Source organism: Eucalyptus grandis, chromosome 11, assembly GCF_016545825.1.
Source record: "Eucalyptus grandis isolate ANBG69807.140 chromosome 11, ASM1654582v1, whole genome shotgun sequence".
In the NCBI taxonomy this organism is placed as follows: Eukaryota; Viridiplantae; Streptophyta; class Magnoliopsida; order Myrtales; family Myrtaceae; genus Eucalyptus; species Eucalyptus grandis.
The window spans coordinates 20,244,392-20,267,985 of record NC_052622.1 but is presented as its reverse complement, the minus strand read 5'-3'; the positions used below and the strand labels follow the sequence as shown (position 1 = coordinate 20,267,985).

General features: G+C 40.1%; 2 pseudogenes; both read right to left on the bottom strand.

Moving 5' to 3' along the window:
- Positions 1 to 4,807: 4,807 nt before the first annotated feature.
- Positions 4,808 to 5,503, bottom strand: LOC104427466 (annotated as a pseudogene).
- A 12,951-nt stretch (positions 5,504 to 18,454) lies between these two features.
- Positions 18,455 to 23,305, bottom strand: LOC120286423 (annotated as a pseudogene).
- Between the last annotated feature and the right edge of the window lie 289 nt (positions 23,306 to 23,594).

The window sequence follows — 23,594 nt, the reverse complement described above, 5'->3', positions numbered from 1 at the left end:
GAACTGAAGGGATCATCCTCTTGAAAAGCGTTGGGATCTCCTGGAGGGCTCCATATTGTCGTGCTACTCGATACGGGTAATAGGGAATGGCGCTGGTGAGGCCGAGCAATGGAATTGGGTGGGTGCGTATGAAAGCAAAGCGAGCTCTCTTTTCATAGAACCAACCAGCACATCATTGGAATGTCTCAAGAGCTGGGTCTCTTAGAAAGTTTACCCAATTTAAACAGCTTTGATTGGGAATGTATGGTCCTAGAACCATAAATTTTTGTAACGGATTTTCGAAAGCATTTGTTTCAGACGATCGCATGAAGTCTCGAAATTCGCTTAGGTGAGAAAAGAACTAGACTTGTAAAATTTCAGGAGAGGCTTGCATGATTTTCTCCAAGTTGTCTTTAAAACGATTAAAGGACAAGAATGTTTCAGTTAAAATCATGTTGACATAATTCCCCCCTCTCAAGATTTGATCAACTATCCATGCCATCTTAGGACTTATGGCATTTCTTTGATGAGGGAAAATGATGAGTCCGAAAAAGGCCAGGAGGAAAATCTCACTTTTTTGGGTCATAGGCTGGTTTTGAAAACATGCATTCACGAATTCTAGAAGGCATGTATTATGGTTGCTTTCAAGAATTTGTCTCATAACATGGATTTCAGCTCCTAAAAGTCACGCCAACCCGCACCACGGGAGGGCGCCTGTCGATGGTTTGACGAGCTTTTTCTCAAGAGGCATTCTAGTGATGATGCTGTATTCTTCCAGGGTTGGGGTTAGCTCAAACTTACTGAATATAAAAGTAACAGTCTTCGGGCACCAGAAATGTGCCATGGCTTGTATGACTTCAGGGCAAACAGTGATTTGGATCAACGATAGGAGATGACCGACTTTGGCCTTCACACGCTCTTGGGCAAACTGATCTAATTGACCCCACCATCTGAAGAGCTCTGCCTTGGGAGTAGGAATGAACTAGATATCGTCTTTCCCCATCGCATATAAACTGGGACTTGAAAAGCTTATCCTAAATTGCCATGGGCCAAATAAAAAGATTGAGTAACAATAAATAAATCATTTTGCTTTTAAAGAAAAATGGCAAGCACAAAGACATGCGTATGGGACGTGCGGCTCGATTTCTAACTGAGAAGGATTGGTGAGATTAAAAGGATATCTGCCCGTTGCAGTCTCGCGTTAGCAGCATACCCTCCTAACCTCGGCTAAGAAATTCGGGGAAAAGAAAGGCAACCTCTACATCGCAGTCTCGCATTCGAGGTCGTATCTTTCTTAACACCATCCTAGAAATCCTATGGCGGCCCAGGTCCGGCGGCCGGGTTGTGTGTGCCATGTGTAGTGCTAAAACATTTAAGGATGCACAGCAGTTTATAATCACAAAACAATTTATTTTAACAGAATAAAAAAAACTCTAAGCTATTACCCTGCACAAAAGAAAAAAAAACCCAAGTCAGCAAAGCATTTAAACAAAGATAAAATGGCCTAAGTCCTCAATCTCCCCAGCGGAGTCGCCAAGCTGTCGTGACCTCTTTTTTTCTTTTCGGCGCCTGCATTCGGGTACGAGCGCCTAAGGAGGTTAATGGCTCGGCTGAATTTATTAAGCCCGGACTCTCCCAAGTCCACCAATTCACAACTTTAATAGTATGATTTTTAACTTTGTAAATCAATTTTTAAATTGGAGTCGCCACTAATCGATTTGGGGTGGGTTGATTAGAAACCCAAGTGAAGTATCGGGAGAAATACTCACTCTTGCGCAACCAGAGAAATTAGGATCGGGGACTTGATTACACTAGTTAATCACTAATGCCCTTTCGGTACCTAATCTTGTTTAAACCCTAAGGCTTTTTGGATTTTTGAGGGATTTTCCATGCATTTTTGGGAGGAAAAATATTTTTTAGTCTTTTTCTAATTTTTTGGACACAAAAAGGATTTTTTGGGATTTTTTTTTTTTGGGTATTTTGGAAAAATACAAGTCTTTTTGGCTTTTTCTGAATTTTTTTTGCTTTTTCATGAATTTTTGGCATTTTTGGAAAATATGGAATATTTTTTATATTTTTGATTTTTCGGAAAATAAAATATTATTTAATATTTTTGGTAAATAAATTATTTATTTATTTAAAATATTATTTTATATTAAAATAATATAAAAACTGACCCGGGTCGGATCCGCGGGTTGGGTTCGACTCGGGCCCGACTCGGATTTTTTTGTTTTTTAATTATTTTATTTATCGAAACGGTGTCGTGGCCGAGCGTTCGGGGACGCCCGACCCGACCCGACGACCCGCTCCACGACCCGCTCCACGACCCGCTCTCCGGTGAAACCTACAGACCCGGCTCCGATTCGTGACTCCGACTCCCGCCCGCGGGATTTGCGGAATCCTTACTCGGTTCCCGATCCGGGTCCGACCCGACAACCCGGGTCGCGACCCGGAAAATCGGGAACCCTAGGGTTTCCGAATCACGGCGCCGAGGTGGGAGAGGGCTGAGGCACAACGGCGGGGATGACGGCGGCGGAGACGGCGACAGCGACGGTAGCGATGATTGGACTACGGAGGGGGAGACGGCGACGGCGGCTAGGGTTTTGGCGACGACGGACGGCCACCGGATTCTCGGGAGGAAGGCGGAGCAATAGCGACAACACGGGTGAGCACGGCCATTACCTATTCGCGACAAGGGCATGGCAAGGCGGCTGTGGGGATGTCTTCGTCGGGTGGTGAGCAGTGACGGCGAGGAGCGACGGCTTGGTGTAGCGATGGTGTCGGGGCACGCCTCAGTCGCGGCGACGACGTCGGGGGGGAAAACGGCAAGACTCGAGACGGCGGGATTCAGCACAGCAGCAGCGTCGGGGGCTCGGTGCCGTGGAGGGGCTCGGTTACCTCGGATCTGCGACGCGGTTCTCGGACGGACCTTCCTCAGCCTTGATTCTCTCTCATTCAGGCCAGATCCGAGCCTTCACCGGCCGGATCGACCCTCTCGAGTTGCTTGCCGCCGGCCTTCCCCGAAGTCTCTCGGTGGAGGGTGGGCTGAGCTCACAACTCGAGTTCTCTCTTACTCGCTCGTTGATTCCTCCCCCGAAGTCTCTCAGTGGGAAGATCTCCAAGCTTGCGATGCCGTTCGTCGACGGAGGTGCTCCTCTATTTATAGGCGACGAAATTCGGTCGACGGAGCTTTGACCGCCGGTCCCCTTCGCACACCGAGCGGTTCTTCTTGGTTGAACCGGCGTCCCATCCGAGCTCATCCAGCGAAGCATGCTTGGCATTGATGGCGCTTGCGATCTTATCTTCTTCGGCCGACGTCGGCCTACTCCCCTCGGCCGTAGACCGTCCTTCGTGTGCGTCGTCGTCTTCTGTGCGCGTGAAGTACAGAGGTGGAGAAGGAAGGCGCAAGGAAGAAGAAGAAGGAAGAAGAAGAAGGAAGAAGAAGGAAGAGAGGGGCCGGGCCAGAGAAAAAAGAAAAACTGGGCTTGGGCCGGCGAAAGGGAGAAAAAGAGGGGGGGCTGCCAATTTTTTGTTTTCGCTTTGTTTTGTTTGTTTTTGGTTTTTTTAATTATCTTATTTATCCGAAATAAAATAAAAACTTAATAAAATAAAATTAACCTAATTAAAATTGAGGTGTCAACACTTGCAATAGGACAAAAAGAGAAGCTAAAGCACCACAAGAACAACAAGAACAACAACGCATCCAAGGGCGCACAATTGCACGATCCCTCCTTATTCAGCCCACAACCGACAGCGACGATCTCAATTCATGCGTTCAAACCGAGCTTCCCGTTCGAGCAGCTCGCGGCAAGAGCCATCATCAAAGACAGATTGACCATGCTGTAGCCGCCATCCACCGCCATGTTGAGCTAGCTCACGTAGGCCGCCTCGTCGCTGGCCAGGTATAGTGCCGCCCTCGCCACGCTCTTTGGCGCAAGCACCTGCCCCTTCACGTTGCCCATCGCCCTCATCTAGTCGTCCATCCTCTCTAGCTCGTCATCTTCCCCAGCCCTAACGTCCCCATCCTCAAGACTACATAAGGGGACACGGAGTTCATGTTGGAAAATATGATTTCGAATTAATAGAGCAATCAAGTCGAATTTTGAAACATGATATCATTTTCTTTAAGGATTTATTTACCCCACAATGTTACTAATGGTCATCGGCAAATATCATTTGGGATACAACAAAGTTTCAAATGATAATACTAGATAACAATTATAGTATTTCTCCAGGGTTTCTTTAAAAAAAAATCGAAAGAATGGCTATAGTTTTGGAAAGAAGACTCAAAAAATGACTTTCTTCTCGTTCACCCAAAAACTGATACACACACACAAATCAGTTTTGAAGTACATAGGCAACTCTTCGTGAAAGGTTACAAAGTGAACGAATACATCATTTTGGAAGAAGTTGCAAAATGAACGAATGTGTCCCTTTGAAAGAAGTTGGAAAATGAACGGGAAAAGTTGCAAACTGAACAAGTATCATTTCCAAAGGTTGTCTTGAAAAGAAATAAATATAAAAATTCTGAATAATAAAAATATATATAAAAATTATGAATAATATAAATAATAAAAAATAATAGTTTTTTTACCCAAAAAATTAGTTTTTTTAATAAATAAAATTTCAAATTTTCATAATTTCCAAAGTGCATCTAATAATCACGCATCCGCACACGGGTATATTGGGGTCTGCCCACACCAAATCTTTTTCTTCAAACACATTAAAGAAGTCTTACACTTATTAACCGGCTCACATTTTCCTAACTTTCCTATGTGAGACAAGGAAAAACACACTTAGTTTGTTTTACAAACAAACTTCCAATAATTCACCCATATCTCATGCTCTCCAAGCTTCGCCGCCAGCCACGGGCCAACCCTACCATTGCATGCTTTGATGCGGCGTACGTGTGCATCGCCAACCCCACGATTGCCGTGCACCTACTCCCGTGAACAAGATGTAGCCTTGGCGCTGCGGCACCATGACCCGTGCCACGTGCTTTGCCTCATGGAAGGCCCCATAGAGGTTGATGCGGAGGACGCGGTCGAGGTTGGCGAGAGATGTGTTGAGGATGCCCCCAAAGGCCGGTTGAGGACCCCGGCGTTGTTGTACAAGATGAAAAGCCGACCGTGGTTGGCCACAGTGGCATCCATGAGGTCGTGCACATTGGCCTCGATGGACACATCGCAGCGGGCATAGGAGGCCTGCTGGCCCAGCTTCGCAGCTAGGGCCTGGCCGAGCTCGTCCTGGATGTCGGCAATCATGACCAATGCGCCGTGTTGGTGGAAGAGGCTTGCCGTGCTCATGCTGGTCCTGCTCGCGCCGCCGGTGATGATTGCAACCTTGCCATCTAACCAGGAAGGAAAATCAGAGCTTCTCTATCTCTATTATATTACCCAAAAGCCCTAACTAGATACGCTAAAATCTCCATTCCCATTCCATTCGCGAAACAATCGAGAGACTATATAGCAAAGGCCAGTAAAAAGGACGAACTGCATGCATGGTCACGTTCCAGCAATGCCATGTTAAATACCTCTTGCACTAATTTTCTGCCATAGCCAAAAAGCTTGATCTCTTCGGAAATATGTGCAGCGACAAGACTATTAGAAGCCTGAAGATGGAGATGTAGGTTGTAGATTTGATTATGGTGTTTGTTTGGCAAATCTCCAATATGCGGCGGCGCATGTATATACGTAGGGAGAATACCAAGTGATATTTGCCCGACTCAACTAAAGAAAAGCAAAAGCGTTTGACAAAAAAAAAGAAAAGAAAAAGACAAAAAGCACACAAAAAAAAGAAGAAAAAAGAAGAAGTAATATTCGCGTGACCAAACTTAATTTATCATCACTAGTATAGGAGGGGGACACGCCCGTGTGTATTTTTTTTTTCAGACTGGAATAAAATAAATCTCTCCCTCAACACGGGCATTGTACGATACGACGTCATGTGTATAAACGACGCACGAAATACACTAGGATACGACATTTTTAGAATGGTGGTCAATCGTAAGGCAGGCAATAATTCTTCATGTGACTCGATTGCATAACATGACACGTTTAAATATGCTTATGTTTGGCATGACCCGTTTATGACATGATTAAATAAGTCGTGTCTTATGAAGTTGATCTGTCTAAACCTGTTGATCCAACCAAACACAAATTATGAGTTGAAATTAATGTGTTAAACGTCATTTGTTTTAATACGATACAATTAGAAGCGTTTTAACATGTTTAAAGCATATTTGAGACTTGTTTATCTTCAAAAGCTTATGAAAAATAACTCCCAAGAAGAATAAATGATAAAACGAAACTTTATTAGGGATACAAAAGTCATCAAACATAACGAAAAATTGACTCAGTAGTAAACTTTAGATCAATGTGAAGCAAGATTACTCATCTTGTCCGGAAAAGTGTTGCCGTGAGTTATCATTTATAAACAAGTTTTACGTGTGTACCGTATAAATGGGACATTTGTAAATGAGCTAATGCATCATGCCGTACTAACACCCAACACAACATGTCCGTTCGATAACCATGTTAACCGTGTCGTATCGAGTCACTCGCTTTATTAATCGTGTCGTTTTTGGGATAAGATGAGAGCCCCTCACCCGTTGCTAGCTCATTCATCTCTCTCTCCCTCCCTCCCTTTGCTCCTAATGGAAGACGGGGAAAACCAGGAAAAGGGAAATCATTTCCAAGTAAATTTCCATTTATAAGGGGACTAATGTCGCCCATTCGAAAAGTCAAATTTTGAAGATCCAATCTTCCGTAAATGGCGTCGACGTCAATCCCTGAATCCGGGTGGTGAGATACATACTTTAGTAAAATCAGCATTTATTTTCGTTAGGTTTAGCGATTTTATAATTGGGGATGGGCTACTACATTGCGAACGAGTCAAATCATGTAAAAAATCTGACTTTAGATTGCCTTGAATGGAATGTCGATGACGTCGATTCATGAACAATGACCCCCCACAGCAGACAGAACTAAATATATGGATGGCATCATGGTTTGAATAATCCCTAAAATCACCAAAGTGCTCGATTAGAGTCATTTGAGACACGAGCGTGAAGATTGGGCTATTTATAGGCCCCGTCAAATACCCTACAAATCCCCTAAACTAGTTAAGTCTTTTGACATGCGGGTTGATATTGCTAGTATAAACACCTAGAGGGGGGGTGAATAGGCGCACAAACAATTTGTCTCAAATACAGAAGCAATTCTTAACAAATTGAAATACGATCGAGGTAGAGAGAGTAAGGAAGAGAAAATTGAACACAGGATTTATAGTGGTTCGGCTTATTCCAAACCTACGTCCACTCTTCCGCATTGACAACCCACCGGCTGGATTTCACTATGATCAAAAGAGAAGTTACAGCACAGCTTTGCCTTGATTCCACAGTGTAGATGTTCTACCACACCTCCTCAAGGTCTCTCACAAATATAGACTCTCTTTTGTATACAAGTATTCGCTCAACGGATTTATCTAAACAAATAGGAGCTTCAGACTTTGGAATTCTTCTATCGTGCACCCTTCGAACAACTAAGAACGTCTTCCTTATATACTCCTTTATGCCATCATACCTGTTGGCACTTACCAAAGGAATTCCTCCAATCTACCCGTTGGACGGAATCAATTAGGAAGATTGTTCGAGCTATTAAAGGAACGTGTTGATAGCCCATCAATCATGTTCGCCCATACAATCAGGATCTCGGTTTCCATAAGTAGAACCTTCCAATAATATTTAGACAATCATCGAATCTTCAGTCATTGAATCAATCTTGATCAATCAAAGGATTCTTATACGTCTTCTCCAGCCACGAGATCTTCTCCAGATGATAAGGTTAAATCCTGAACAAAACATCCAGTTCTGGATAACCTTTCTTCAATGGATTAGAGACTGTCAATGAGGATAGACTTTGAGTCTTGAGTCTGGCTGTCCGGAAGTCTTCAGACTTTAACTAACGAGTCCGGACTTTCGGACTAGGCGATGGAAACGTTTTGTCAACTTCAAAACACTTTCACTGAGATTTCTCCAACAATTTCCCCCTTTTTGATGGTGACAAAACCTTCCTTCAGATTTGGATAACTTTGACCTGCAAAACATTTTTCAAACACATATGCATATCTTATAGAAATAAATGGCTAATAGAATAACACTAGAATCTGCAACCACAGAAAATAGGTTAGTCCAGTATATGATTAAGCCATTCATAAGATATCAATATTGATTAATAGAAGCAATCAAGTCAAGTCCAAGTCTAGGCAGTTCTTATCCAGACACAAAACAAAGTCAAACAGGTTCAAACCATAAACCTCAAAACAATCCAACAAAAAGTTTAATGAATGAAAAGTTTTTGAAATCAAATCAAATCTTGCATCTCTCCCCCTTTTTGTCATCATTAAAAAGGATGAGATGAAGTTAAGATTGCTTGGGAACGTAGACAAGCTGGATATCTTCCATAGACTGAACGATGCCTTCCAGCCTTTTAAAGTCTTCCTTCAGCTGTACAACCTCCTCACTCTTGGCATTGGCCTGATTTTGAATAGAGAGGGCTTGCATCTTATCATTCAATGAACAGGAAGAAGCTTGACTTTCATTCTTCAAGCTTTGAACTTCGCATCCCAAGGCATAAATCGGACCTTTCATCTCCAAGAGAATATCCATGATTCTGCGAAAATCTGCTCCACTATCAGTCTGAGTACTTGCTTCGGCTCGATCTAATGGAGTAAAAGCAGACGATGGTGGATCAGCATAATCTCGCAGGTTTGGCGATGAAGCTTCATGACCTTCCTCCGGAAATTGAGATGCATAAACATCTTCTTGGTCTGCGGGTGAGTGGACTCGACTCCTTCACTTGCATCGGGATATGAAGACGTCACTCCTTTTCCCGATCTCCCCCTGTTTCCATGCCTACGGGTGGAGAAGAGATTTCCTCGGGTTCTCCTTCTTCTCTTCTTTCTTCTTGAGGTCTTTCTTCCTCTGCTTCTTGCGTTGCTTCTCTTTCTTCTTTTCTTCTCCTTCTTCCTTCTTCTTCCTTCTCCTCTGCTTCTTTCGTCTTCTGTTCCGATTCTTTCTGTGGAACAGGACGACTTAAGTTCTTCAAAGCCATTGCAGAGATGGTGATGTCTTCATCATCATCTTCATCCTCAACGAGGAGAGCTCTTCTTCTCTTTGATGGAGCAGCCATGGGCTCCTTCCTTTTTCTCTTAGCAGCAGAAGAGAATTGATGAGATTTGGCAGGAGTCTTCTCCTTGAATTTCTCCAATTCCTTGCTCAGTTCCTTCAGACGCATTTTGGTCACCATTTTCAGTCCTACCACCATATGATCGCATGATCGAACACAAAAGATTTGCGGAGGCTGAATATTTAGATGTCTGAATAACTTCGTAACAAGGCTTGGGTAAGAGAGTTGACCTCTGTCCTTCATCACTGCTCTATACATATGAAACATAACAGTATGAGGGAGAGAAAACTTCTTTCCACAAAGGATGGCATACATCAACTTTGCCTCAGAGCTTGAAACATCAGTTTTGGAAGTTGATTTCGGCCGAAGGCAATTAATCACAATCTTGTGAAGCAAGATGTTGAATGCATTCATCCTTGAGTAGGTGATCTTCTCATCCGTTCTCCTGTCTTTCACCAGTTCAAGTGTGGCCCGAGCAATGGAAACTTTGATTGGTTGATATCTGCCTCTCTCAACTTCTAACACATCTGCCAGCATATTCATATCCACAACATAGTCTTGTTCTTTAACGCTAAAGGAGAATCTATTCGCATCTAAAAAGCTAAGATTTGAATAGAAATATGCAGTCAATTCAGCATAAGCCTCAGTTGAGTCAGAACAGAACTTTTCAAGTTGAAGATAACTGAACTTTTCCCTCAAGTTCACTTTCACAGCATCCAGAAAATCAAAGTCCACACTCCTAGGGTTTATTACCCCACGCTTCAGCAATTTTGAGTACAGATCTTTTTGTTCCTTTGATCTGAACAAATCTCCCCTTTTTCCTTGAATTTCAGCCGCAATACCCATTTTCGGTTGAAATAGACTGAACAGATTATCATCGTCATTCCCATCTACTGATTCGGTCCCCGATCACGAGGATCACTTGGGATATTCGCAAGAGTTTCCTCAGCCACCCCTTTACGAGCGATTCCCAAACTTTCCATTTTTCGTAGAAAGATATATTCGTTCCTATATCCTTTGTCTCTAAGAAACTCATCAACATAGTTCAAAGGAGTACGAATTCCTTTTAAGGCACGATATAGCTTGTAAATAAAAGCGGGCTTTTGAACTCTTACGGGATCTCGCATCCTCGATGATTTCTTCCCGATGCTGATGAACAACGCCTTGAGGACTAGATGGTGGAGAATGACGCTGCCGAGAATGTTGTGGGCTCGGTTGCTGATCCGGGAGTAACTTCATCTTCGTAAGATCGAAGTGCGTAGGCCCCTCACTCATTCTCTGTGGTCCCCGCTTGCGATTCTTGAGGACTTTCGCGAAGATGACATCTTTCTCGGTGTTTGGAAGATTCCTTGCTTGACTTTCCTAGAAAAGATGACAACTTTTTAAGATTGAGTGAAGAAGACAAACGGGAATGGAGGATCGATGCTTTCTAGGGTTTTTGAGAGAAAAAGTGAATAGAAAAGTGAAGAGAAATCGACAGTGCTCGTTCGGTTAAAAAGAAGGGTAAACGAACCGTCACAAAGGAAATAAAAATATGCCTTTTCAAAATAACTGTCTTTATCCGCAAAAATAGCTATTTCAAAAATAACTTCCCTTTTGAAAATGAATCGATGCAATATTTACGTTAATTAAATATAGCAACAATTTAAACAAGTCGATGATCGTACATTTTCAAGATAAGATTGGAGAGAGAAAGACTTACGGTCGAAGGTCGAACCAAGATCGTAGATAAAGTCTTGTAAGCTCCGAGTCTGAAAGTCTTTAGACTTTGATATCCTCATACCTCAAAATGTTAAGTCTGGTCCGTATAGACTCAAATTGATTTTTCTCCAAAGGCTTTGTGAGTATATCAGCCAGTTGATTCTTTGAGTCAACAAATTGAATTGAAACATCTCCATTTTGAACATGATCTCTAATAAAGTGATGTCGAATCTCTATATGCTTTGCTCTTGAGTGGAGAATTGGATTTTTAGTGAGGTTAATAGCGCTGGTGTTGTCGCAATTAATCTCCGTGCATGAGTCTTCAATTTCAAAATCTCTTAGCTGTTGTTTTATCCATAGAATTTGCGAACAGCAGCTTCCAAGAGCTACATACTCTGCTTCTGTTGTTGAAAGAGACACAGTGCTTTGTTTCCTTGAAAACCAAGACACTGTTCTGCTTCCAAGCAACTAGCAAGTTCCTGAAGTGCTCTTTCTATCAACTCTACAACCGGCCAGATCTGCGTCTGAATATCCCAGAAGTTTAAAGTCTCCCTTCTTAGGATACTAAAGACCGATGCTTGATGATGAGGCGATGTATTTAATGATGCGTTTCGTAGCATTGAGATGAGATTCTCTAGGATCTGATTGAAACCTAGCACAGATGTAAACACTCAACAAAATATCAGGTCTAGAGGCACTTAGATAAAGAAGTGATCCAATAATGCTCATGTACAGCTTTTGATCAACTTTCTTCCCTTCTCCATCTTTGTCTATCTTTAAAGAACTTGACATTGGTATGTCGGTCTTTTTACACTTTTCCTGTCCAAACCTTTTGACAAGATCATTAACATATTTTTCTTGATAAATAAAAGTTCCTTCCTTCAATTGTTTTACTTGAAGACCAAGAAAGAATGTTAACTCTCCCATCATACTCATTTCAAACTCATCCCGCATAGACTTTGAAAATTTCTTGCCTGAGACTTTCATTAAAGGATCCAAAAATAATATCATCCACATATATTTGAACAAGTAAGTAACTTTTGTTTTCCTTCTTGATAAATAAAGTCGTATCTACTTTACCTTTGACAAAACCATTTTGTATTAGGAACTTACTTAACTGTCGTACCAAGCCCGAGGTGCTTGCTTTAAACCATACAAAGCCTTTTCAGTCCGAAGACCGAACCGGCTTCTTTGGGTCTTCAAACCCTGGTGGTTGTTCCACATAAAATTCCTCATGGATAAATCCATTTAGGAAGGCGCTTTTGACGTCTATTTGGAATAACCTGAAATTCTTATAACAAGCAAACGCAAGTAATAGTCGAATAGCTTCTAACCTTGCTACTGGAGCGTAAGTCTCATCATAGTCTATTCCTTCTTCTTGCGTATATCCTTTGGCCACGAGTCTTGCTTTGTTTCGTACGACTTTTCCTTTCTCATTCATCTTGTTTCGAACACCCATTTAGCTCCAATAACAGTTTTACCTTTTGGTTTGGATGTCAATTCCCGGACATCATTAATACCGAACTGTTCGAGCTCTTCTTGCATAGCTTCAATCCAGCTTTCATCAGACAAAGCTTCTTCTATGCTCTTTGGTTCAATTTCAGAAACGAGTGCCACAGCACTAGACTCTTCTCGCCTTTTGGATCTGGTGCGAATACCTTCATTCATTTCGCCGATTATAAGATCTTTGGGATGACTGGACTTATGCTTCCAGTTACTTGTTGATTTGTCTGATTGATGATCTCTCTCTTTGTTTGAATCTTCACGAACATCCTTATTCTGGTTTTCCAGAGTCTGAGATGCTTCTTGAGTTGTAAGCTTTGGAAGATGCGGAGCAGGTTCGAGACTCTTCTTGATGAGTCGACTTGATTCATCTTGTGTTGAGTCTTGAAATTTGACATTCATTGACTCCTCCACAGACTGGCTCTTCTTGTTATAGACTCTAAAGGCTTTGCTTGATGTAGAATATCCAAGGAAGATACCTTCATCGATCTTTCTTCAAACTTACCAACTCGATCTTTTGCATTTTTCAGTATAAAACATTTGCAACCAAATACATGAAAGTATGAAACAATAGGCTTCTTTTCTTTGAATAACTCATAAGGGGTTTTCGAAGAATATATCTTAAGAAGACTCTATTGATGATATAGCATGCTGTTGAAACAGCTTCAGCCCAAAAACGAGAAGAAATTTTACTTTCAATTAAAAGAGTTCTAGCCATTTCTTGAAGAGATCTGTTCTTTCTTTCCACAAATCCATTTTGCTAAGGAGTATATGGAGAGGAGAACATATGCTTAAAGCCAGATACATCACAGAATTTTGTAAAATCTTGATTTTCAAATTCACCTCCATGATCTATTCTTATACTAGAGATAACACATCCTTTTTCATTTTGAACCTTTTTAGCAAATTTTTCAAAATACGAAAATGTTTCGGACTTACTTGAAAGGAAATATACCCAAGTAAAACGAGAGTAATCATCAACAATTACTAGGCAATACTTCCTACCCCCAATACTCGAGTTCGGTTGGTCCGAAGAGATCCATATGCAGCAACTGTAGTACATGATTAGTAGAGACATGATTTATTGGCTTAAAAGAATTTCTTACCTGCTTTCCCAGAATACATGGAGTGCATGAATCAGTCTTTTGGTATGGAAATTTGGGTAGACCTCGAACAAGCTGCTTTGATGAGATTTTGGCTAATTGCTTCATGTTGACATGACCAAGCTTTTTGTGCCATAAGCTTGCTTTGTCTTGAATTGAGATAAGGCATTGCGATTCATTTGGTTTCACATCCAGAAGATAGATATTTCCATGTCTTCGACCCATGAAAGATTGAGTAGAGTCTTTACTGATTCCAAAACATGTTCCTTCTTGAAAGAAGATCTTGAAACCAGTATCACACAAATGACTAATGCTGAGAAGATTGTAATTGAGTCCTTCCACTAAGGAAACATTACTTATTGTGAGAGTACCAATTTTCACGGTTCCAAATCCCACAATACTTCCTTTGCTGTTTCCTCCAAATGAAACTTTTCCACCATTTACTTGAGCAAGCTTTATAAAGCAATTTGAGTCTCCGTCATGTGTCTTAAGCATCCGCTGTCAAGATACCACTTTACTGTTTCTTGACGGAGACCTGCATTTAAAATAAAGTCTCAAGCTTTCTTTGGTACCCAAATTTTCTTGGGTCCTTTGGTGTTAGTAAGATAAACAGTATTAGCCCATACTTTCTTAACAGGTTTCCATACCATAGGACACTCTTTTTCAAAGTGATCCGGACTGTTGCACTTAGAACATCTAAGAGCATTTCTACCTACAGGTTTTACAAAAACTTTCTTGAAGTGATTTTTGTAAACCTCACTTGAAAGCCTTTTCTTAATTCTTTCTTTTACTTTAGGAAAATCAATCAAGGGAATTGTTTCTTCTGTCATACCAAGACCAGACTTATTGAAATAAGGTCTTTGTCTGAAAGAATTTTCTCAAGTTTTTCAGACCCTATAGAAAATTTCTTTGATATATTTGATAAGTCTGTTTTTAAAAAAGCATTTTCTTTTAAAAGATTTTCTTCATTTTCTTTAAGATTGGAAACAGACAAGTCTAGACTTTTAACTCTTTCTGCTAAAACATTTTCTTTTTTGTTTTAGAGCTGAATTTTCTTTTTTCAGTTTGGAAATTCTTTTGAGAGAAGTCTTAAGACTCAAACATAGTTCATCAATGTATTTAGAAACTTTGACAGGAATTTTAAAATTACTTGCCTCAAATTCACTGTCTGAGTCTGATCCTGAGTCTGATCCAGAGTTTGAGTCTGATTGTGCCATTAGACATAGATTGGCATATTCATTATCACTTTCTTCACACTCAGTATCACTCCAGGTTTCAGCTTTGAGAGCTTTTCGAAATTTTTCAGCTTTTCCTTTCTTCTTCTTTAGAAGAGGACAGTTGGGTCTAATGTGTCCCTTTTTCTTGCATTCAAAGCAGACTACATCTTTATTTGGTTCCTCATCATCAACAGACTTGGTTTGCTGTCTTTGAAAGCTTTGTTTCTTTGAGTTGAACCTTCTTCCTTTTCTATTTAGTTTTCTGAATCTTCTTATCATGAGAGCAAGCTCCTCATCGTCCATATCATCTTGAGAATCTGTATCATCGAATCATCATTTGATTTTAATGCAATGGATTTCTTACCTTTTGGATCTTCATCTTCATTGATCCTTTCCACTTCATAGGACTGAAGAGTTCCAATCAGCTCGTCAACAGATAGTGGCATAATTCTCTGCGTCTCTCTTATCGAAGTCTTTATGTGATTCCAATCCCTGGAGAGTCCACGCAGTAGCTTGTTTACCTTCATGGGATCAGAAGTTGGTTGACCTTGATTTTCAAGACCATTTACAATATCTGTAAAACGACTAAACATGTCAGATATAGTTTCTCATGGTTTCATTCTAAAGGCTTCGTATTGACCAAGAAGAATGTTGATTCTTGTTTCCTTCACTCGATCTGTTCCTTCATAGGTGATATGCAATCTGTCCCAAACTTCTTTTGATGTACCACAAGAAGATATTCTATTATACTCAGTTGGTGATAAAGCACAATATAAGGAGTAAATTGCTTTTGCATCAAGTGTTTGTCTCTTGGTTATTTCTTCCTGAGACATTCCGCTGGTTTCTTCAGTTTCTTTTCCTCTTTCAGAGACTAATACAGTGGTAGGAGTAATTCCTTTTTCTACAACGTCCCATTCCAGAGGATCCTTTGATCGTAGGAAAGCTTTCATCTTGTTCTTCCAGATGTTGTAATCCTTTCCATCAAAGTAGGGTGGTCTGGTATTGCTTTGACCTTCCATCAGCCCGGGTGCCAGCATACTAGCCATGGATCTTTTACTATGAAGTAAAACACTTCAAATAAAGTAAGTACACAGGCTCTGATACCAATTGATATTGCTAGTATAAACACCTAGAGGGGGGGTGAATAGGCGCACAAACAATTTGTCTCAAATACAGAAGCAATTCTTAACAAATTGAAATACGATCGAGGTAGAGAGAGTAAGGAAGAGAAAATTGAACACGGGATTTATAGTGGTTCGGCTTATTCCAAGCCTACGTCCACTCTTCCGCACTGACAGCCCACCGGCTGGATTTCACTATGATCAAAAGAGAAGTTATAGCACAGCTTTGCCTTGATTCCACAGTGTAGATGTTCTACCACACCTCCTCAAGGTCTCTCACAAATATAGACTCTCTTTTGTATACAAGTATTCGCTCAAAGGATTTATCTAAATAAATAGGAGCTTCAGACTTTGGAATTCTTCTATCGTGCACCCTTCGAACAACTAAGAACGTCTTCCTTTATATACTCCTTTATGCCATCATACTCGTTGGCACTTACCAAAGGAATTCCTCCAATCTACCCGTTGGATGGAATCAATTAGGAAGATTGTTCGAGCTATTAAAGGAACGTGTTGATAGCCCATCAATCCTCGTTCGCCCATACAATCGGGATCTCGGTTTCCATAAGTAGAACCTTCCAATAATATTTAGACAATCATCGAATCTTCAGTCATTGAATCAATCTTGATCAATCAAAGGATTCTTATACGTTTTCTCCAGCCACGAGATCTTCTCCAGATGATAAGGTTAAATCCTGAACAAAACATCCAGTTCTGGATAACCTTTCTTCAACGGATTAGAGACTGTCAATGAGGATAGACTTTGAGTCTTGAGTCTGGCTGTCCGGAAGTCTTCAGACTTTAACTAACAGAGTCTGCAGACCTTCAGACTAGACTGATGGAAACGTTTTGTCAACTTCAAAACACTTTCACTAAGATTTCTCCAACACGGGTGACTCTGAATAAAAGCAGTTTGCACTCAGTTAGCAAAATTTGAATTGATAACCTTCAAATCTGATTTGCAAATCTTCCAATAAACTTGCAAAGTGACTATATACATTTTTCACATACCAATTCTATATGTTGACATAAACAAATTATATATGTTTTTTTTTTTGGTAAGTAAACAGATTATACATGTTCATGTTGTTAGAATAAGAAATATTTCGTATTTTGTCAACTTTTTTCTTCATAGGCCATTTTTCATCACTCTAGAAATGAGTAGTTATATTTCTAGAAATTTAGACAATATCCAAATCCATGGTGAATAGTATGCTTAGTGGAAAAGATAAAGTGAAATATGACACAATCGAGTTATATGCATATCATATATAAAAATTCTCTTATATGCTTTACATGTATTTGACTACTTTTTGAGATGGTATTGTAATTTCTTTTTACTAAATTTAATTAATTATATCATTTTGAGATAAGATGAGATTTGCCATATATGAAATATAGGTTACTTGCTATATAATGATATTGGTTTCCCTATATCGTATGGACACTCATGAAAAACGAGACGAAATGGTGGTTATGGCAACTGTGCTCTACTTGCCCAGACGTAATTCATTTCTCTGCCTTTCTTTGGGAGGCAAAAATGACAGGGTTTGGTCTCTCTCTCTCTCTCTCTCTCTCGCATAAACGTAGGACGGGAAAAACACATTCATATGGCATTTTCTCAAAAGTTGTCTAAGTGGCTTCTCCTTTCTTAGGGAGGCAAAAGGACAAGGGTTGATATCTTGCACGAAGGCAGGATGAGAAAATATTCCTATGGCAATGAATCTGATGACCTATTGCTGTCCCAGATCTTAAAAATAAGGAAGTACATCTATATTCATAGACGTATGTAGTTATTGTTTGAGTATTTTTTTTTTCATTCCAATCCAATGATGATATAAAAGACATGTTTGGATATCAAGAATTAAAACCATCGGAATGCGGATGGAAGCTCCCTCCGTTCTTTTTTATATCATTTGGCCAATTGAAATGAGGCGAAATAGAAATAGAAATTGAGAATGAAAATTTTTGAAGACATTGTTGCCTCACATAATTGATCCTAATTTGGATACTAATTCTAATTGATGCTGATTAGTTCATTAATTGGGAATTCGAATATCATGTATTAGGGAATTGATTTTTTCTGTATATTTTTTTTCCTTAAGTTAGGACACTAATTGTGCAATATTAAAGCGTAAAAGCAATATACAATTTCCCTATTTCCAATCACTTTCTACCATCCAATTCTCTTACAAAAATTACCGCATTCTTGCATTTCCATTACCATGAGGGGAGGTGGAAATGAGTGAGGACAAAAGGGAAGGAGTAGATGAAAAATAGAAAGCACACAAGTGGATTATTATTTTTTAAACTTGGGTTTTGGTAATTTTTTCTGTCTACAAAATTTTATAGGGTAAAGTACACTTTACCTTATTTGCTACTACATACAACTGTTCGAACAATAAAATACAAACCATGAAAAGTATATTCTAATTTCGATGTGTCACCAAATATAATGATTTTTTTATTTAATTTTCATTCCAACTTCTTATAAATTCATTCCGGACCCTTTTCTCTTATTCCTATTGCCTCATTTTCTATATATCAAATGGGGCCTAAAATTAATATGATTCATTCAACAATCGCATCTATCTTAAGGATACAGTTCATTTTGTAGAATCTAATATATATATCGAGCTCGACTTCACAATATGTAGAATTAAGCTATATTTCTACAAAAGTATGCTCTAGAAATAATAGTAGCCTTATTGTATCTAATATTATAAATATTCCACTTAAAAGTGGTTGAAAACATAATAGAAAGATGATAGACAAACACAAATCCAAGGGCGCACGATGGCAAGATCCCTCCTTATTCAGCCCACAACCGACGGCCACAATCTCTTTCCCCGGCGACCGCACGTGCGCAACTCACACGTTCAAACCAACCTTCCCAATCGAACGGCGCGCAGCGCGAGCCATCGCCATAGAGGGGTTGACCACGCTGTAGCCGCCACCCACCACCATGTTGAGCCCGCTCACGTAGTCCGCCTCGTCGCTGGCCAGGTACAGCGCCGCCCTCGCCACACTCTCCGGGGCCAGCACCCGCCCCTTTAGGTTGCCGATCACCTTCAACCCCTCGTCCATCCTCGCCAGCTCGTCCTCGCTCAGCTTCCCCAGCCCTGACATCCCAGTCCTCGATACCGCATGCGGCGACACGCAGTTCACCCTTATCCCGTGCTCCCCAAGCTCTGCCGCCAGCCCCCGGGCCAGCCCCACCACTGCTTGCTTCGACGCAGCATACGTGTGCGTCGCCAGCCCCGCAATTGCCGTGCAGTTGCTCCCCGTGAACAGGATGCAGCCCTGGCACTGCAGCACCATGACCCGCGCCGCGTGCTTCGCCCCATGGAAAGCCCCATAGAGGTTGACGCGGAGGACGCGGTCGAGGTTGGCGAGGGACGTGTCGAGGATGCCCCCGAAGGGGTGGTCGAGGACCCCCGCATTGTTTTACATGACGTCGAGCTGGCCATGCTCGGCCACAGTGGCGTCCACGAGGTCGCGCACGTCTGCCTCGATGGAAACGTCGCAGCGGGCATAGGATGCCCGCTGGCCCAGCTTCGCAGCCAGGGCCCGGCCCGGCTCATCCTGGATGTCGGCGATAACGACCCATGCACCGTGCTGGTGGAAGAGGGTCGCTGCGCTCGCGCCGCCAGTGATGATCGCGACCTTGCCTTCTAACCTGGAAGGGAAACCACAGATTCTAGATCTCTATCACAGCACCAAAAACCCTAACTAGATACGCTAAAATCTCCGTTCCCATTCCATGCATGAAATGATCGAGACTATATAGCAAATGCCAGTAAACATGATAGGACGAACTGCATGGATGGTCACGTTCCAGCAAATGCCACGTTAAATACGTTTTGCGCGAATTTTCCACCATAGCCAAAATGCTTGATCTCTTTAGAAATATATGCAGCGACAGGACGATTAGAAGCAGGAAGATAAAGGTTGTAGATTTGATTATGGGGGGGCTATATAATGGTGCATGTATATATAGGGAGAATGCCAAGTGATGTATGCCCACCTCAACTAAAGAAAAAGCAAAAAAGAAAAATAATATTTGCGTGACCAAACTTCATTTATTATCACTAGTATAGGACGGGGCCATACCTTTCGGTGTATTATTTTCTTTTTCGGATCAAAAGAAAAACTCTCTATCTCTACTTGGACATTGTATGATACAACATTATGTGTAAAAAAGATGCAAAACATACAATATTATGTAGCATTTTTAGAATGGTGGATCAATCGTAAGGCTGGCAATAATTCTTGATATGACTCGTTTGCACGACACGGCAAGTTTAAGTAGGCTAATGTTTGGCAAAACCAGTTTATGACGTGATTAAAAAAATCATGTCTTATGAGCTTGATCCATTCAATTTGTCTAGAAACGTTTAAACATGTTTAATACATATTTGAGACTTATTTATCTTCAAAAGCTTATGAAGAATAACACCCGGATCAAGAAGTATAAATGATAATATAAAACTTTAATAGGGATGCAAAAGTGATAAAACATAAAGAAAAATTAATGACTCAACAATACAATTTAGATCAATGGGTAGAGAAATTACTTATGTTGTTCAGGAACACATTGAAAATGTTAAGATGGGTTGTCATATATAAATGTGTTTTACATGTGTATCATATATACAAGAATAAGTTAATGCATTGTGTCATGCCGACATCCGACACCACAATATGCCTGTTCAATAACCGTATTAACTGTGTTATATATTATGACCTGCTTTATTAGACATGCCGTGCTTGTGTCGAGATGGTTTGACGAGTTTACTTAACTATGTCGTTCATGAATCAAATACATTCGTGCCATGCCCTTGTTTCATGTGACAAGACCAACGCGTTTGGGCACAAATTTTGCTTAGCTCAGTCATCTCTCTTTCTCTCTCTCTCCTCCTAAAGGAAGAAGGAAAAAACATGAAAAAGGAAAATCATTTTCGAAGTCAATTTCAATTTTAAAGGGGACTAAAGTCGTCCATTGGAAAAGTCAAATCTTGAAGATCCAACCTTCCATAAATGGCGCCGACGTCAATCCGGGTGGTTATCCGTGCTCTAGTAAAATCTTCATTAGTTTTTATAGGTTTAAAGATTCTATGTATGGAAATGGGCCCCTACATTGCAAACGAGTCAAATCAAGATCTGACTTTTATAATAATAAATAATAAAAAAAAGGCTCCAACTTCTCGATTGCCTCATGAAATGACGGTGATTACTCAGGTCGACTCGTGAACAAAATGTCCCCCCACAGCAGAGAAGAACCGAACATGGATGGTATCGGGTTTGATTATTCCCCACAAAAAAAAAAAGAAGATTTGGTGTTAATTTTTAACCCATTATGAAAGTAACAATTTATTATAAACCATAAAAAATCAAATAATAAATAATTAGAAAATTTTATAAGGCTATTCATTTAAAAATTTGGGACTCACGATAAATTATGATTCTCATGTAACCCAAAAACTCTTATACTTGCAAAGTCATTTTGCTCTTGCCTATAGTCTTTTTATATTTTATCTATCGATAATATTTAGGGGCATCGAACACTTTAATATTGCACAATTAGTGTCCTACTTATAATACATAGGAGCAACTAATTAAGGAAAAGAATATACAAAAAAAATCGATTCCCTAATACATGATATTCTAATTCCCAATTAATGAACTAATCAGCATCAATTAGAATTAGTATCCAAATTAGGATCAATTATGTGGGGGCAACAATGTCTTCAACAATTTTCATTCTCAATTTCTATTTCCATTTCGCCTCATTCCAATTGGCCAAATGATGTTAAAAAGAATGAAGGGAGCTTCCATCCACAGTCTGATGGTTTTATTGCTGATATCCAAACATGTCTTCTATGTCATCTTTGGATTGGAACGAAAACAAAAAAGAAAAACTCCAAACAATAACTATATACGTCTATGAGTATTGATGTACTTCCTTATTTTTAAGATCTGGGACAACAATAGGGTCATCAGATTCATTGCCATAGGAATGCTTTCTCTTCCTGCTTTCATGCAAGATATCAACCCTTGTCCTTTTGCCCCCCTAAGAAAGGAGATGCCACTTAGACAACTTTTGAGAATATGCCATATGAATGTGTTTTTCCCGTCCTACGTTTATGAGAGAGAGAGAGAGAGAGAGAGAGAGAGAGAGAGAGAGAGAGAGAGAGAGAGAGAGAGAGACCAAACCCTGTCATTTTTGCCTCCCAAAGAAAGGCAGAGAAATGAAACACGTCTGGGCAAGTAGAGCACAGTTGCCATAACCACCATTTCGTCTCGGTTTTCATGTGTCCATACGATTTAGGGAAACCAATATCATTATATAGCAAGTAACCTATATTTCATATATGGCAACTCTCATCTTATCTCAAAACGATATAATTAATTAAATTTAGTAAAAAGAAATTACAATACCATCTCAAAAAGTTGTCGAATATGTGTAAAGCATATAAGAGAATTTTTATATATGATATGCATATAACTCGATTGTGTAATATTTCACTTTATCTTTTCCACTAAGCATACTATTCACCATGGATTTGGATATTGGCTAAATTTCTAGAAGTATAACTACTCATTTCGAGAGTGATGAAAAGTGGCCTATGAAGAAAAGAGTTGACAAAATACGAAATATTTCTTATTTTGACAATGTGAACATATATCATCTATTTATGTCAATACATAGAATTGGTATGTGAAAAATGTGTACAGTCGCTTTGCAAGTTTATCAGAAGATTTGCAAATCAAATTTGAAGGTCATCAATTCAAATCTTATTGATTGAGTGCAAACTACTTTTATTTAGAGTTACCCACATATCAAAAGGCTTAACCGGTTCGGGGGATTTGTAGGATATTTGATGGGCCTATAAATAGCCCAATCTCCACGCTCGTGTCTCCAAATAATATCGGTAGGTAAAACATGTAAGTAAAAAGACTATAGGAAGTAGGTGAAATGACATCAATAAAGATCATGGGTTAAAACCTCTTTTTGTAAGTAAAACCTCTTTTTGCTTTTCTCTTTTCGGTATGCCAACCATGCAAAGGAAAGTTGATCTCCCTTTATATATTATCGAGTAATCTCGTGATTAGAAGGTTTTGCATTATTAAGTGATCAAGGAAACATATATACATTGGATAATATCAATTACATAGGTAGAAGATGTGATTTCTCTTTTACTGGCTACATATGCTTATAGGATGATCTGGTCAACGATCAAAATTTTGCAAAGGAGACGAGCAAAACATGCAATCTGTACATGTGCATGGATGAATGTCAAGATATAACCATGCACAATCACATAAATATACATGTCCACAAACAAACATTGAAAAACATCAGAATTCAATACCTTTTAAATGGAGTTTCCGCCGAAGCCATGTCGAGAGAGAGAGAGAGAGAGAGAGAGAGAGAGAGAGAGAGAGAGAGAGAGAGAGAGAGAGAGACTGAATATAAATATGAGGGATGGCTTTTGGTGCTCCTCGAGGCCTCTCTTTATATAGAAGGTGGAGGTGAGAGTATGAATATAAATATGAGGGATGGCTTTTGGTGCTTCTCGAGGCCTCTTTTTATATAGGAGATGAAGGTGATTTAGCTTAATCTCTTACGAATTGCTCAATTTCATGTGTAATAGTTTGACAGAGGGGATATCTGTCAACAAGAAGTCTCGCTGAACAAAAAAAGAAAAAAAGAATCAAGGAAATCGTGCTCTGAAGGTAAAAACAAAGGCTGCATTTGCGAAGTAGATGTAAAATGAT